The following is a 17,570-nucleotide window of genomic DNA, read 5'->3' on the forward strand; positions in this document are numbered from 1 at the left end:
GCCTGACTAATTGTTTTGAAAGTTACTGTGATCTTTTTTGGAAACGGACAGAAGCTCGTGTACAAGACCCATCTCACCCTGGCCTGACTTGTACCTTGTGGCAATTCTTTCTCCCCCATTGTTCTCAAATCCGTCCTTATCTTCTTAAAATAAAATTAACCAAGGGAATGGAGGCACTGAAGTCTTTATACTTCTGTGCATAGCCAGCACTGTAAGAAAAAGAACTTTTTATAAAAAAGAAATCGCCCGTTGAGGTCTAACTTCATAGTTGGCCAGAGTTGTATTGTAAGTCTTCACATGTTTAAGAGGTTGGAATGAAAATAATTTTATCCCCTTGCCTCTTAAATGTCACCATTGTGCCAGGATTGGAAAGCCAAACTGACTTCAGATCAAAGCAAAAGTGGCTATATTTGTCTCATTCCAACAATGTGAGCTGAGGAGTCTGTAAACAGAACCCAGGGTGAAAAGTTGATCAGATTTGGATGACTCTTAAACTCTTGCATTCCCTTCTGGTCAAACACGGTGCCAGGAATTCCCTTAAGATTTTTGTTTTGTTTTGCTTTATTTTTTTGTGCAGACTCTTCTAACCAGAAGAGTCAATATAAAGCAGTTACTGAGTTACCATTGGCAGTAAGTTTGAAATTCGAATGGTAACACTTTATTTCATTAAATGCTCTTTCCTCTTCAGAGCCACCCTGTCCTGGGATGGTAGAACTCTTCTATTACATACATAAAAATGAAATGTTGTATGTTGGAATTGGGAAGGTCTAGGTATAGATCCCATATGTTTAAGGGGGAGAATGAAAAGTTCTGCAAATGCTCCACCCGGAGGATATGGTGTCCACGCATTACCTTTGTGTTTGCTTGGCATAGCATCGAAGAGGGTTGTAGGCCTCAGCTGCCAGCTTGCCAAGAAGTCATTACTTCATTACGGAATGATAGAACATGACATCCTGAAGAGAAAGACTGTCCTCATCGGCGTGTATCATGTATAATTGTTTGCCCAATGCCTTGATCCACCCATTAAGCAAACAATCTACTTGGTTTTACCTGCCTCTTGAAGTGATTGACTTAGAATGGATAAGCTGCTAGCAAATTAAACTTGTATTTTCCCTGGATAAATACTTATCTTTGATAAAGGCAAAATCATGTCTCCACTCATCATCCCATTAACCTGCCGTTAAAGTGTGTTACCAGTGAGACCAATGGAGTTCATGAATCCAAGGGGACGTTGAGCTGCCTATAGTCCCCATACAAAGACACCAGAAGGACTACAGGATGCCCATGAGGTGACTGCCAGGTTGTTTCTTTGAAAGAGGTTTTTAAAACCCATTACCCTAAGAAAAAAGTTTATGGAGAGCAGTCAGTCTTTTCAAGGTTTCTAAAAGACCTGTGATACTATTATTTGATTCATCTGACTAGAAAATATTCTAGTGGAAAACCCAAAGCCCCTGGATCCTGGCCACAAGAAACAGGATATTAAATATTTTACATGATGATGCAATTCAGTGTTTTTCCCTCCTTCCATGTCCATGAATGAATGCTTCTGTAGATATTAATTATTCCTTTGGGTCTCCCTCAGAGTGGGCCAAATATTCTATAGGAAGCTGCAGAAAGTAAAATAATTTCAGGTCTTCCCCAGAAAGACTCTAAAAATATATTTCAGTAGTCAGTATTGCATGGAGGTGTAGAGAGAATGAATATAAAACAAAGTAGTTTTATTAAAATCCTCAAATTGTTGGTATCAAAATACATTTATGAAGCTGTAACATCAGGATATAGTTTAGTTTAAAAAAAAAAACAAAATTATAATTCTTATTCCAAGAATTGCATTTGATAAAGCAATTCAACCCTCATCACCAGAGATGGGGTGGGGGGCAGAGGGAGGAGTTGATACTTCGTTTTAAAAGAGTTTCTTGTTTTTATTCCAAAATTAATAAATAGATTTTTCTACAAGAAAAAATGGTATGTACGGGAAATAATTAACTTTGAATTTTAATTTAATATGATTCCTTCTTTTTCAATGTGCTTACCAATAATTCCCTAGTATCTGTTAGGTCTTATGAATCTTTGTTGGCTGACTATGGTATTTAACCTCATCCGATGTGCTCTAGCCTCTCTAAGTTTTTTAAGCTTCTTATGCCTGGAATAGTGCTGAAATTTTACAGAGAAGTCAATATGAATGACTCTTCAAAAATTTCAAAGATTTGTCAACACCTGACATGGTGCTCAATAAAGTAAAGTTAGAATGAAGCTCCTTATTTCTTTTGGGATAGCCATATGACTAGAAAAATTATGAGATTCATTCACTCATTCACCCAATGAAGTGTTTGTTTTTTTTTTTTTTAAGATTTTATTTATTTATTCATTAGAGACAGGGAGAGAGAGGCAGAGGGAGAAGCAGGCTTCCCGCGGAGCAGGGAGCCCGATGCGGGACTCGATCCCAGGACCCCGAGATCATGACCTGAGCCGAAGGCAGACGCCCAACCATCTGAGCCACCCAGGCGCCCCATGCCCAATGAAGTTTTATGAATGCTTACTGTATTCAGTACTTTGTGAAACAGTGAAGATATGACTGTGACTTCAAAAAAATGGTTATTTGCTCAGGATCCCCTTCGTAGGATTGCATGTCAGTTACACGGACACCTATTTTAATGAATCATGCTTTATTCCTAATAGTTGCCCAGCTTCCAAATACCTAATCGATACAGAATGTGTCTATTCCTGGGGAGTCCATCCTTTTCCATGATCTCAGACATTTGTAGCATTGTTTGAGGTTCACCGTCTTTTCATTTGGGGGGATTGCTGCTGATAGCACTTCAGACTTCAGTGTCTGTATATATGGATTCAGAATATCTTTGGAATCTATTTTTGAAAGTTACAGAGTACAATAGATTGCCTATACCTAAAGATATATAACTACTGTTCTGCTGTAAATGCTACTTATTTTGTTTTTTTACTCTTTCTTTCAATAAGACTTTTTATGACATCATTCCATATCATAATTGCATGTTGTTATTGCATGCCTACAAATATTTACACTAATTATGTAATGAGCCATAATTGCACTAATACATGATAATGGGCTAAAATCAGTGTAAATAAACAAGGAATTCACACAACCAAAAGAGCAGGGTATTGAAAACCATTAGTATTCCAGCAGCAACATCTTTCTATCTTTGACCCCTAGAAGAAGGTGAATTTTTCCACTTCTGGATATTTAAAAGCTCTATAAGCTACACATTTAGGCTAATATACTAGCATGCTAGCACATCAAAACTTATACTGTCTTTGTTCTACCTTCTTTGGCTAACTCTTAGAGGGCGCTTTCATTGTTTTCCGTTCTTAAGGGTTAGGCCTTCACAGTGTTTACAGAATCAAGCAAATGGTCAGTGCAAGGAAAATGAGAGAAATTCAAATGCAAAGGAAAGACAATGACTTACGTTTTCTTCCACTGTCCTAGTGAATATTAAATCTTATACATAATTGAATATCAAAAGGCAGAGGACTCACAGTTACTCCTTGAATTTCCATAGGAGATCCAGGACTTAAGGCAAACTTGCCAAATTGAATTCAGCCATTCTGCGATTTTTTTTTTTTTTTTTTTTTTGCCATACTATGAAGTTACAATGTAAGTAGGACAAGAGACATGACAGAAAAATAAAAACCACCTGGCCTTTATCTTTAGGTTCATTTATACTCCCACTTTACCCATTCATTCATATGCTTTTGCTTTCATACAACGAACATATTTTTAAGTCCCTCCTTTGTGCCAGGTAGTAGGCATTCGGGTAGGGTTACATTTGCGGTGGTGAGTAGCGCAGCCCCATCTTCAAATAGCTCAAGGTATAATAAAAGAGACAGATAGATAAATTATAATGCAATAGTGTTAGGGTTAAATTAGAAATGTGTATATGAAATTATGAGTGATCAGAGGAAGAACTCTTTGAATTGAGGCTTGAAGGCTGAATGGGAGTTTGCTTGGTAAAACTAACTTCCCAGTCTTTCCCCCAAACCAGCTAGCACTGATCCAAGAGAGGCAGCCTCCTCAAAAAAAGCAGCCCCATTCCATGATATCTGCGTCAGGGAATAGGATTGGGGAAATGGTCACTCTCCAGGTTAGTGGAGCATGATAAAATGCCAACTCTACAACATTTGGATCTATTTTTTTGAACATAATCAACACCATAGGACTATCACTCTTTTAGTCACCATGTGCTTAGATACTCCTCCATCTCTATATGCCTGGGCCCAGCTCCTTTATGGAACAGCTTTTACCAGGCAAAACGAGAGTCTAGCTAAGTGATGAGGAGAGGTGGCCATCTATAGACCAGAGAGCGGTCTCATGGGGAAGTGCAAAGCTGATCCAACGTGAGTTCACGTGGAGATGGGAAGTCATCAAGCTGCTAAGAGTCTGCTGCCCCAGCATCAGACTGGGACTGATGATAAAGGAATGACCCAGTTTAAAAATTAAAAGCAAACAGGGAAATCTACTGTATTTCTTTAGAAGGAAAAAAAAAATACAGAGTCACGTTTTACACATTGCTAAATATAGTATTGGGGAAAGAATTTATACCAAAAAAAGTGCTGAAACACTCAATTCTAGAAGGAGGGGCACTTGATAAATATGTGAATTATGTAATATTATGGTAAATATTGTTGAGTGGATGTTCAATGTAGCTTCTATATTATTTGTCTATCTCTGCTTTGCTCATAATCCTGTTTCCTATAACTTTTCACCATGTTTTGGCTGAAGCTCTTTCCCCTTGTGTGTTGACCCTTTAGAGATGACAGTTGTTCAGTTTCACAGTAGAAACATTCGTTTTCCTAAATTCTTTTTTCAACTGTTCAAGTTTAAATATTGGTCTACTTCTATATTCTGTTAACATAGACACTGGAGGGCATTAGTTTGATCAGAATAAACGCCATTATATAACATTACCATAATTTTGATGCACCAGTAATACCAAGAAGAACAACCCTTAGTCTTCCCTCCCTTCTTGTATGCACAGTGATCTCAAGAAGCCAGGACTCTTGTGTTACTTTCTCTGATGTGTTGTCTCTTATGAATGACCCAAATAGGTGACAGCACGAAGAACAATCACAAGACTAACTTGTAATTTCATTGCTTAAGAAATGGTAGCTTTCCAGCCATTGTGACTGCATGTTCCCAGGTTGAGGTAGTAGGTTGTATAGTTTAGAATTACATCAAGGGAGATGACTGTACAGCCTCCTAGCTTTCCTTGGGTCTTGCACAAAGCAACATGCCGAGAACGATCACGATTCCTCCGGGCCTTTTTTTCTAGGAAAGCCTGTGAAAGGTAAGATTGGGTACAGTTATTTTACTGGCATTTTAGAATTCAGGTTTTAATTCTTGTACCCATGCTGTATTTTCATGTTCTGTTTCTTTGGGTTGGATTTTGTTTCACCAAAAACATGAGCCTTTGAGGGATTCAGCTTATCAATTACCCATTGTCACAAGAATGCTGCATAATAAACACAAAAGCTCAGTGGCAAACAACAATAAACATGTTTAGCTCGTGAGTCTGTGGGTCAGTGACTTAGACTGGGCAGTTTTTCTGGTCTTGGCTGGTCTCATTCATTCTGGCTGTCAGCTGTAGGATGGGGTCACTAGGGTGCTGAGGTAATTCAGTTTTCTATGCCCTACATAGCCCTGTGTCTTCCAACAAACTCTTCCTTGCATGTTCTCATGGCGAAGGCAGAGGAGCAAGAACAAGGAAGAGCCATAAGGCTTAAGTAGGTTGCCAGCTTCTGATTGCTTTGTGCTTGCTAGTACTTCATTGGTCAAAGGAAGTCACGTTGACCCAGCCTGGCGCCAGAGTAGGAGGCACTAGGAGGAGGTTTCTTGGCAAAGGGCAAGGAACTCAGGAACACATCACACTTTCTTAGAGTTCATCAAATTGAAAGTAATTTCGCACCCTCTATCCTGGGGGGCTCCCAAGATCAAGAGCCATGTTTGTGAATTCACATTTTGGATTTGGGGCTGAGCTGGCCTTTGTCTGAATGTTACATATGTCCCTGTTAATGAGGTGCATTCCCACCAACTTCTGCGGGAAAATGCCAAGAGACTGGACTGGTAATAATGTGGGGATTGACTAAATCAGAAACAAGACTCAGTCATTCCGTGGTGATGACTAGTGTCAAGAACGATGGACACTTTGCCTGACTTAGAGTGAACTTGCACAATCTGCCCAGAGTATATGAGTGGCAAAGCAGCAGTTACTTCGTCACATTTATTATGAGTTTGACATGAAACAGTTATTACCTATATCTGTGTTGGCTTAGAGTGTGTGTATTAAACATCCGTAGCCTCTTGACATATAAGGACCTACTTAGTACTGTTCATACATTTATAAAGCTTTTATTTTTTTAATCAAGTTATCTTCCTGTACAAGACAATAAGATCTTCTCCTTGCAGTGCCATAAACTTCAATGGTTTCAAATAGCCACGGCTCCCAAGAGGCAAGGAGTATTTGGGGTCATGCTTTGAAAACAAACTAACTTTCGCATGATTGGATTTCTACTGACTAGGTAATAAGGATGTACCCACCAGATTTTACATAATGCTCTCTTTGCTTCTAGAATGGCTGTGGTGTCTAGGAGGTTGTAGTGTTGCCATTTTTCAGCTAGTAGCCCATGGTAGGACAGTTTGGGAACTGCGAGAAAAATAAATTATGCTGGAGGCCACTTTAGACACATCTTAGTGTAAGTTATAGCAGTTCGGGTTGGGTAGAATATTCTCCAACAGGAGTCATTTCTTATCTTCATCTTTGGTGAGTATGTGTTCTCTTTCCTCAAGGGAACTCTTCACTGAACTCTATGTCTGATAATCATTCTTGGTCCCAGAAACCCTAAATACACCATAGTATAATACAAATGACCATAGTATCTTCTGAGACTTCATTTTAGCTAAAAGGAAAAAATAAAGAGGTACATGATGCTACATTTTAAAATATCATCAAGAAACTATAATATCTATATGGGTGGTACAAATGTTATTTTAATTTTTTGGAATCTGGTAATTTAATCCAGCTATTTTCTAGCACACTGATAGACTTCAGAACATAATGTATTGCTGGCATCTTGACCTTCTTCATCCATAAAAGAACATTTCGCTGACATGATTTAAGGAGACTCTGGCCAGTTAGAACAGCGAGCTTATAAACTTTTCTGAACACAGGTCATTTATACTTCTTCATTCGCATGCATCAGATTATTTTTGACTTTGACTTGGTCTATTAATAGAGACATTTAACTAGTATGTGATAACTCCATTGATCCCCTTCTTGTTTGGAAGTATGCACTTCCAGAGATATTCTTTGGAAGGACAAACCCTAGCCTTGCCAGAGTTGTCTTTGGTTCAGTGTCTTCTCCCAGCTTTCTGAAGATCCAGGAAGAAATGAATAAACCAAGGTTTTCTTAGTCAACCAAATATATATTCTCTAAATACTTAGTACAAGTTTGAACTGCAACACCTTACCTCATTACCATTCTTGTCCTACTGTACAATTTTCCCTTCATCTCTTGCCCTCCAAATTCTAACCCCACTGAAATATTTGTTTTTCTCTTCTGAGTAGGACCAACCTCTCGTGGTCTTTGCCTTCTGTTTCTCTAACAGTTATACTTCCAAGTTCCGTTGAAAGCTTCCTTTCAATAGTGTTTATCACACTTTAATTACTATGAATCCCCTGAGATCTTGTTAAAACACAGATTCTACTTCAGTAAGTCTGGACGAGCCCTAAAATTCTGCATTTCTAACCAACACTTAAATGAAGCTCTTACTGTTGGTGTAGAACATACTCTTGAGTAGCAAAGTTCTACATGATCAACTGCCTCTGAATCCCAGGATGTCCAGACTTTTAAGCTGAGGGCAAGAAATTTGGAGACAGCTTTCCATCTTTAGATCAGTACAGCAATTTCCCCTCTAATTGTAGTCACAAAGTTTATCTTTTAAAAATATCTTAGTTCCTTTCACCAACAGAACTCAAGATGCAGGCCTATGAAAGTTGCATCTTAGAAATAGGGACACCGTGACATTGAGCATAGTCCTGAAGACTTTTCTGGTTACAGTGATCATCCATTCCACAAAGCATCCTTGAATAGCACATGTAAAGAGAATTCAGCCGGGGGCATGAGTGCAGGTATCAAACAAGGCTCTGCCATACTCATCATTTAAGCTTTCTGACTGTCGGTGTCTAAATATATAAATCTGTGGACTAGACCCAGATCATTTCTGAGGTACCTCTACTGTAGAATATCCTGCAATTCTGCGGCTGTCATTCAGGAATCTTAGATGGCAGTGACTACAATCTTCTTAGCCTCCGTATCCTTCTGTTTTCTGACATGGCGGGGGATATTCCCAGTTCTGTCTCCATGCTGTCAAAGGGACACAAGCACAATGGTAACGTTTGCAGTTACTGTGACCACAACGAACTGCCAACACTGAAGGCCACATTAAAGCAATGGAAAAAGTAGCCTAAGAAAACAGTGACTATGAATCCTCTTGGTCCTTCCATGGTTTGTAGATCGCTGGGGTAATAAAAGTAAATTAATTTCTGCCTAGTTAATGTCTAAGAATGGGGTATGTTAAAGGACTGAATATCATTTTCCAGTAGAGGTTATCTCAGTGGTGAACAGAAGGGGGTATGTGGGATATGTGAAATTCACTACCTCCTTCCCTGGTTCCTGTTTGTGCTCTTTCTAAACAAAAATTATGTGCTTCGTGCTCTACCACGAACTGCAGTATGGAGCACACGAGAGCTTCTGTGGCCCTTTTCAACCCTTTTACATCAGTCACAGAACTCCCACTGTTCTGTGCTAATGCAAAATGCAATAACGTTTAGCATCAGGACATCTCTGAGTCAAGAGGTTAACGGAAAACACATCTCCCATTGTGTTCCTGCAGCTCTGATACCGTTAATGGCGAAAACACCATGGAGACAAATAGATCTCTCTTTATTCAGGAAGCTTTGAGTGAAGAGAAAATATATATGACACCTTTACAACACGAGAGCCCTCTCTATATGGTGCATTAAGGAAGGGTGGAGGAGGAGGGGGCGGTTCATGCAACATCATGTTCGATAGGGCTTGAGACTCCCCTGGATGGAAAATTCTGTCTCCTCCATTTTCTTTCTGTTGCTTTAGTAAATAGTTCCAGTTCTGGCAGGGGGAAGTGAGATTTAACCTTTCAAGGGACAAATTCAGGGTAAGAGATTTTATGGGGTATTTTCTAAAACGTGGCCAAATTGCTATATGAAGACATAGCTGCCTCTTTCTTTCCTGTCCTACCTTTGTGCATAGGTCTTGATCTGTTGTGTGTTTCAGATAGATTGTGTACCAATATGTTTATAAATGGGAACCAAGGCAAAAAAAAAAAAATCAACACATTATAATTTTGCTGAGATTTCACTTGAAAATTACCCAAAAGTAGGCTGTGCATTTTGTATGGTCATATAAAGGTCATATGGAAACATATTTTTATGGTCTTATTTTCCATTCATTTGAGAGTATCCCTCAGGGAAATCTTAGTCAAGGTCACTTCTTGTTCCTATAGTACATTCTTTCCCCAGTTTTATTGAGATATAATTGACATACAGCACTGTAGAAGTTGAAGGCATACAGCATAATGGTTTGGCTTACACATATTATAAAATGATTACAGTAATAAGTTTAGTTAGCATTTGTTGTCTCCTATAGCTATAATAAAAAGAAAAAGCGAAAAAAGAAAAAAAGAAAAAACAATCTCCTTGTGTTGAGAACCCTATAGAACTGTAAAAAGAAATTTGCTGTGTAGTTTGTGAATTGTCATCAGAAGCTAAAATTCGGATGCTCCATTTCTTGAGGATTTAAAGACTTTTCATTCTGTGGTAAAAAAAAAAAAAGTTCTGGTTCAGGAATCCATTTGAGGGGTTATCTGCGCAGTTTAGGCGCACCAAATAATTATCAAATGTTCTGTGTTATGTATAGTCTTTGAAACATTTGGAGGGAGGGTATACATTATTGATCACCACCCAATCCTGTCAGATGACCACACCGGCTTTGGTGGGGGGTGGGGTGGCGGGAAAGAACAGCATGTGCGTTCAGCTTTTACACTGAACTGGGAATTTTTAGACCTGTTTCCCAGCCAGGCTGATACATTACAATACTAGTACTCTAATTGTTGATTCAGTTGCATCAAGGGCAGCCAAATTTCATGTATAAAAGTTCACCAAGTCCAGGAAGGAGGGAAAGGAATTCCAGAATGACTCATTGTTTAATGAATAAGGCCCCAAGTGTTCTGCGGTTGCCATTTTTAAACTTGAATAAAATGTATAGAATTCAAATCATAGCTTGAATTCCAAATTGGGGCAGATCATGCTCAATGGTGAGGCTACAGTGTTATACCAATATGCTGCTTCTAGTCAACTGCTAATAAGCAACTTCAAAACATAAATGGGGCAATCATGATGTGTGCTCTGAATCCTCTAAAGGTTTAAAAGTCTTTTAATCTATTTGTAGCTTTTTATTATTGAGTAATGAAGCTCTGCTAAAATGCTAGAACCAATATGCAAAACACATATTAAATCAAGCATAAAACTCAAGGAGAATAGATCCCCGAAGACTGAACAGAAAGGTACAAAATGAATTTATGGGAAGTAAGCTTTGGTTGAGGGTGGGAGGAAGAGTAAACTTTTTATTACCTTTCATGACTAAGAAACAGAATTTTCTGGTTAATCAATAGGGTTTTTATCAAAATCGTCATATATAATAGACACGAATGACCAGTTTAAAAAAAATAAAGATTATATTTTGCTTAAAGCTAAGATTGTTCTGTATACAATGTAATATTTCTTTCAGATTTATAAGTTATTTCATGTCTCAGCACACCTTCTGCCTACAATTTATCTTTAATCTCAATTAGTCTCCTAGCTCATGCTTTGAAATTACCTTGTGCTTCTAGATCAGGACTATCAAGCTAAATTGATGTATAGTTAGGTGATGTGTGGAAATGCCAGTTGTGGGCCTCAGCGTGGCAGAATACTGGTTAAACTAGAGTTTACCATTTATGTCCTACGGCTTAAGTTGGAAACTCAAATTAATATTGACTGTGATCTCATCTAACAGAAAAGTGCCAAAATATTCTGTTGTCAATTAAACCCTACCATTCACCGATCTACCAAAATATCTCCTTCTGAATACAGCACATACGTTATCCTGTGAACTTGTGTGGTTCTAAGTTTAGCCAGCTCTGTTGGCTCTTCTCTGCCTTGCCAGATCTTCCCTCTACCTTTGTTCATCCTGTTCTGTGCTCTCAAAGACTGTTAATCAGGGGCTGCCTCAACAGTCCCTTTGGCCCTCTGGCTTCTAATTGTGTTTGGCCAAGGGGAGGCACCAGCAGGAGACCCCGGGAAAGTGGAGGTAGAGGTCCGATACGTAATCCCCCTGACAGTCTTCCTGTAGGCCATGGGTTGACCTGGCTTCATTCCCTACTGAAGATGGTGGCCACCCTGACAGTTCTAGGTCTCTTCTAGCTTCTGATAACCAGCCCCCCACACCTTGTTCCCTCACACCTAGGCTTGGTAATGACTTTCCCCTGCTATTAGTACTTGGACATTTACACGTCTTAATGTCTGTCTTAACTCTGCCCAATCTTCGAAAATAATCCTTTCATTGAACTTCCCTCAGTTTCCCCATCTCAGTGTGCTACTTTCTTGTCTGGACTCTGATTTTCTAGTTCAAGTTAACATAAGCTAGATAACAGAAATTAGTCACTCACTTTCCATCCTGTGTGGGAGTTGAGGGATGGGGGAGTAGATATTTATCTTTTCCGTAATACTATAAGCTCTGGAAGGGCAGGAACCATATCTAATACCTCCTTTATAATTCTTCACAACACCTGCAAAGGGCTTAGCTCACAGTGCATGCTCAGTGCTCATGGAGAGTCTTACTGAGTTCCTCTGAAATCCTCAAATTTGTTACAGGCTTAAATGGAATGTAAGCGCTTGACTTAGGATGTAGACTTCAAGAAGTCAAGGACCACACTATTTTTTAAAACAGCATTTATAATATAATCTCCCATGACGCAAATATCAAACCCACTCTGGAAACCCTAACTCCATAAAAACAGAAGATTTACATCATGGGTTAGGTTGGTTTGTGTTTAGTAGATGAGACATAATTCTACTTAAAATGTTCAGATCTCATTTTCCTTTTACATTACCTACTAACCCTCTACTATACGTTAGTTTTCCTATTTGTGCTATTTTTTATGTATTTATTTATATGACTTTCTCCATAGAAATGGTGTCAATACTAAAGAGTAGCATTGACAATTTTCTGAATATAATCTGGGTGGAGGGAACGTAGAGGGTGTGTCTAAAATAAGGATTTAAGAACTGCAGAACAAAGGGAATGGTTACCAGAATAGGTATCTTCACTATTTCTTTGGGGTTCCTATTACTGATTTGCTCCTTGACTTTTGCCATCATGCCAAACCTCTCCGTACTTTAAATTTTGAAATTACTCCCAACTTCAGGAAATGTAGCAACTGGGAACGGAAAACACTTTGATTTCTAAAGTAGTCAGTTGCTACTGTATCCTCGTGTGTTGTATTTATTTCCCACTTTGAGCAAATCAGTGTTTTAATATCTTCTTGCTCTGAAACTGGTGAAAATAGATTAGGAAAAAGTTACGAAGAACTTGCCTTTTGACTTTCTTTACTGAAAGGAAACCGCCTGGCTAGTTCAAAGAGCAGATGCCTTACTGTTCATATTTTGCAAACAAGATCATTTCTTCAACAAATGGAGGCAGCTGGAACATGGTCAACTCAGATAAGTGAAGCTTTGTGTGTCTCTCTGATAAGTGAAACTGTTTAATGATAATTTTACTCGTCCACTTGGGAAGTGACCAAAGCACTATTAGATAAGTTAAAATTTTTAAAAAGCGTGGAAAATACTTTTGCCAACTGTTTCTTCTTGGCCTCTTGGCAAAGATCAACAGTTACATTCCCTATCTAGGGACTATCTCTTGTGGGCCAGACCGGATGATCTAATAGGTCTTTATAATCTCTAAATACTGTGACTTTTATCCCCAAGTGAACTACATAGTTTATTTACATAGAAACACATTCACAGGCTTAAGGAAATGCAGTATGACTAATGCTAAGGAAAGTGAGCCAGAATGACTCAAGTGACTTCTTTTTTTCTAAATAGGATAAGTAAATTAAAATCATAGACATTCCCTCTAGTTCCTTCCAGCATCTCAATATGTAGATTTTAGATGTCAGAATTCCCCAGTAGTGAATTATTTTTCTGCCACCAGCAAATTATAAACATGTTGTCCTGTTAAATCAGTAAACCTTTGCTGTACTTATCAAGAAAACTCTTCAATGGAGATTGCGTTTAATTGTTGTTCTAATTTTACATTCTATCCTAGGCACATGGGAAATTAAAAATGTTGGGAATGATAGAAAAATAAAAATTGCTAGAAAAATACAAGCATGATAAATAAAGCATAATCACTGTGCATTTCAACTTTATTAAGAATGTGTTTTTGTGCCTTGGGCTACATTTATCGAGACAAATGAAGCATTGGGAGGAATCTCAATTTTTTAATAAAAAAATTGTTTCCTCGGGATTGTGTTGGCAAAGACAATGTTTTTAAGGAGTCTTTTTCTTTCCCCTCTGTGTTGTACAAATGTTTTATGCTTTCTACATCAGGTGATACTTTGAATTGTCTATTTGGGATTAAACATCAAATGGTTTTATTGTTGTTGTTGACTTTTTTTTTAATCAGATCTCCTCCATACATGACATTGGGTCTCCTTAAGAATAAATACAGGGACAGTCAAGAGATCTTATTTCCAGAGGACTTAGAGCTTCTCAGCTGATTACTTGCCCAACTTACTTGGCATACACAGGTTTAAAAGAATGTGGTTAAGAGATAACAAATAAGAAGGCAGATGACAAAACCCTAGTATTACCCATGAATTGTGTTCCTAAGCCAATTGGGTAAGCTTCAGGCCATTTATTTTAAGAGGAGGTGTCTGGATGCTGATCCTTTCTGATAAAAATTGTCGTAGTGAGGCATTCCATCTGGGGGCTTGATGATCAGTCCCTTCTATGGTGCTTTCTGCTTCCCTAGTCCTGATTTATCATTTGAAAGTCCGTTCTAGTTCAACACTGAGGAGAAAGGCCATATAAATACAATGCATTACTTTCTGACATCCTGTAACAGGGCACAATTGATTATGTTGCTTATCCTTAAATGAAAGCATTTCTTAAAAGATAATTTTTCTACGGGCTCTCTTGGAGTATATGCTACAAGTTCCAGTAAGTCACTCCCAACCCCTACTGTGTCAAGTGAAGACATCTCTCAGGTCACTTCCCACAATAAATTCAATATGAAGTGTCACGTGTATGCCTCATCCTGCAGTCTTAAGGTTTAAGGGAGAGTATCACCCTCCTCAGCTCCTTTTACTAACTTATCTCAGTTTGGTGTCTCATCACACTCTACCATGATTTATCTTCCATTTCAATTACTTTCATTGCTCATGCTTTGAAATTACCCGAAAACTCAGATCCCCGCTGAGGGCCGGGTTCATGTTTGAGGATACGTTTGTTTTGACTGTTTGTGTCCTCCTAAGTCGAGCTCAAAGGTCACCTTCTCCCTTTCTGTTTGCCTCTCACCTCCCTCAGTCAGCTCTTCCTTTTGTGCTCACATAACACTTTGTTCAAACAGCTAGCATATCATTAGATGAGTGTTATACATGTCTGTTTTACTGAGAGCTTTAGTGAATTCTTTGATGGGACGGACACCATTTCAATCATCCTTTTATTCCCAAGCTGACACATAATAGTTGCTTAATAAGTGTTGGCTCACTTGAACCAGATTTTCTTTCAGTAAACAATTTTGACAGGCCTGTGATTTAGGAAATGTGAAACTCAGCTAACATTTGCACCCCACGTTTAAGTTCCGTATTGTATTCTGTAGCATCTACAGGCTTTTCTCCTTTCATTCTGCTATTGTTTCAGGGCACAAGATTGGATCTGAAATAGATTTAACAGCCAAGTGAAAATAGGACACCGTTGAGGCTTGGCTTTTTGAAAAAGTTTTCTTAGGCTATTGGGAGTTCCCAGAAATTCAGAGGTTTGGTCAACTGTGGATACATTGAATAAGGCCTGAAGAGAAATATTTTATGCTTATCAGAACAGAATTGATCAGAAATTGTATTACTCACATGCAATTTCCCTGCAATGGGATGAAACTTACTGGGGAGGAAATCTCCCTTGATGAAATCTACCCTTTTCTGCATTGTTTATTGAGTGTAGATAAAACCACATTGGTCATGAAGATGATGAATGGCTTTGCTTTGATGTGACTAAGCTTCCCCAGTTGTCATAGCTTCCTACTGAGCCACATTTCTACTATAGTTTTTGAAGTTTTTTTAAACTGAGGAATATATTTTACCATGGTGGTGGTAGTGATAGTAATGATGGTAATTTGTTCCATTAGTATTTGTTGTGCAAACGGAATAGACAGTGAGTACTGAGTTCCTTTCTTCACTTATCAAAATTAAAAAGTCCTTCCAATTAAGTGAGTTACTATTACAGTATCAACTGCGTCTAGCAATGTTTGTTCAATTTAAGAATTCATTAAATACATTTTGTTCGTATGTTACCTTTTATTTTTGAATCCCAGGAAGGAAATAAATACATCTCTCTGAAAAGATTTCAGTACAACCCTGCCCAGAGAGTTAATGTTACAATAGTCAACTCATTGGTTTTCCCAATCAATTTCATTTCACTTTATCAAATAATTGTTAATTTACTGTTCTTGTGTTCTCTTTTCCTCTGTCTCTCTCAAATTTTAATTTATCAATGATTACTATCAATAATTGATCAATAATTAACATCAATAATATCGGCCATTAACAATGTATTGTATCTGCTCAATTTTCTCTGTTGTACTTGGATTTTATATATATATATAATATATATCCATTAATATTATTATATTATTAATATATATAAAATCCATTCAGTCGTTAAATAGTACATTACTGAGCATTTATGCTGGGTGCTATGGTAAAGGCAAGATAGATATGATATTTCTGCCTTCAAAGATCTTGAAATGTAGTGAAGGGAATAAAATAATTACAAGATGATTACTTCACAAATACAAATGCATTAACTGCAATTCCAAAGGGCTACGGTGAGTCAGAGGAAGAGGATATTTCCAAATGCAGAATTGGAGCAGGCTTCATGAAAGAGATGTATTTTGAGTTGGGGCTTGAAGAATGGGTTGGATTTCAAGGGACAGAGACTGGGGACAAAATATGCCTGTTGAAGGAAGAAGCATGAAGAAGGGGCTTGATTAGCAAGGAGGACCTATTTGGGAATGGAAATAGTCCATTTGGGTTTAGACAAATTAGAAGAAAAGACTTTACAAGTAATCTGAAATCAGTTCATAGAGGGATTTGAATGCCACGTAAAGGTGTTTGGAGTTTTGCCAGGTGTAGCTATGGGGAGCAGGTAGGTTGATTAACTGTCTACTTTAAAATGATTAATTAGCATATAAAGTGGACAGGACGGGATGTGGGGAGACTAGTTAAGAACTTATAGACTCAGGTGATCCCCGTATCAGTCTGAACTAGAGCGTTGGCCACGTGTGTAGAAAGGAGGACAGAATAAGGACAACAGGGTTTCAACAGTAGAAGAATCAGAATAAGGACAACAAATACTTGCTGAAGGCTGATTAAGTAAATTGATTTATTTTGGACTTAAGCAGTATGATCTTGTGCATTTTTACAGCAATATCCGGCAGGCCAGGGATAGAAGCAGGGGAAACAAATGGGAATCACTCAAGATCATAGTTTGGAAAATGGAAAGCTGTAAAAGGTCAGAAGATAATAGATCTGGGGTTCTAGTGAAAGCATCATTGAAATGACTTCACAAAAGTTACTGACCAAATGGAGATAAAGTTGAAGTACAGCTAGAAGAAAGTGATGAGCTGGGGGGATCCAAAGGAATTTTGAGTTTCTATGTCACAAATAGAAATCAAATGCGTCCAGTACAAGGGAGGACTGGGTAGGCAATAAATGTAGAGATTTCCTGAGGGTGGAGCCGATTCTGGGGATGAGGAAGCTCAGGTTGTGGCCATCTGTATGGTGGACTACACTGGAAATGAAAGGAGATTAATGTCATTGGACTGGATGAGGTCAGGGTACCGGAAAGGCCCTCAGACAGCATGGAGGAAAAGATTGTAACTGAGACAGAACTAAATTATAGAATTGAAACACCCCCACACGGAATGAAAGTCCAGAGACCAATGTTCATGAACTGTCTCCATCACGAAGAAAACTGTGATATGAAAACCGGACAAGTCTTAGTGAAGGAGCCCCATTCTTGCCACTGGGCTCCGATACGTAGCGAATCCTCAGGCACTTTCTAATTTTTCAGGAGTTCCATTTGTCATTTCAAATGCAAGTAATGTACTTATTCCCTTATTCACTTAAGGCAAAGGTACCCTAAGTTCACAATCACTGGATACGTTTAAGGGCGCAATCAATA

General features: G+C 38.3%; 1 protein-coding gene across 20 annotated transcripts in view; it reads left to right on the plus strand.

Moving 5' to 3' along the window:
- LOC129046378 (uncharacterized) overlaps positions 1-17,570 on the plus strand; it is a 271,806-nt gene that overhangs the window by 212,931 nt on the left and 41,305 nt on the right. Inside the window, exon 10 of one of the 20 annotated variants that reach the window (XR_010407071.1) lies at positions 1-17,570. This exon is cut by the window's right edge and continues 11,707 nt beyond it. The exons of the other annotated variants lie outside the window; for them this stretch is intronic. The gene's annotated coding sequence lies outside the window, so the exon portion shown is untranslated. 20 annotated transcript variants of the gene reach the window in all.

This window comes from Mirounga angustirostris, unplaced genomic scaffold (genome assembly GCF_029215605.1).
Source record: "Mirounga angustirostris isolate CCGP_5_RB_7025 unplaced genomic scaffold, mMirAng1.0.hap1 SCAF_13, whole genome shotgun sequence".
Taxonomy (NCBI): Eukaryota; Metazoa; Chordata; class Mammalia; order Carnivora; family Phocidae; genus Mirounga; species Mirounga angustirostris.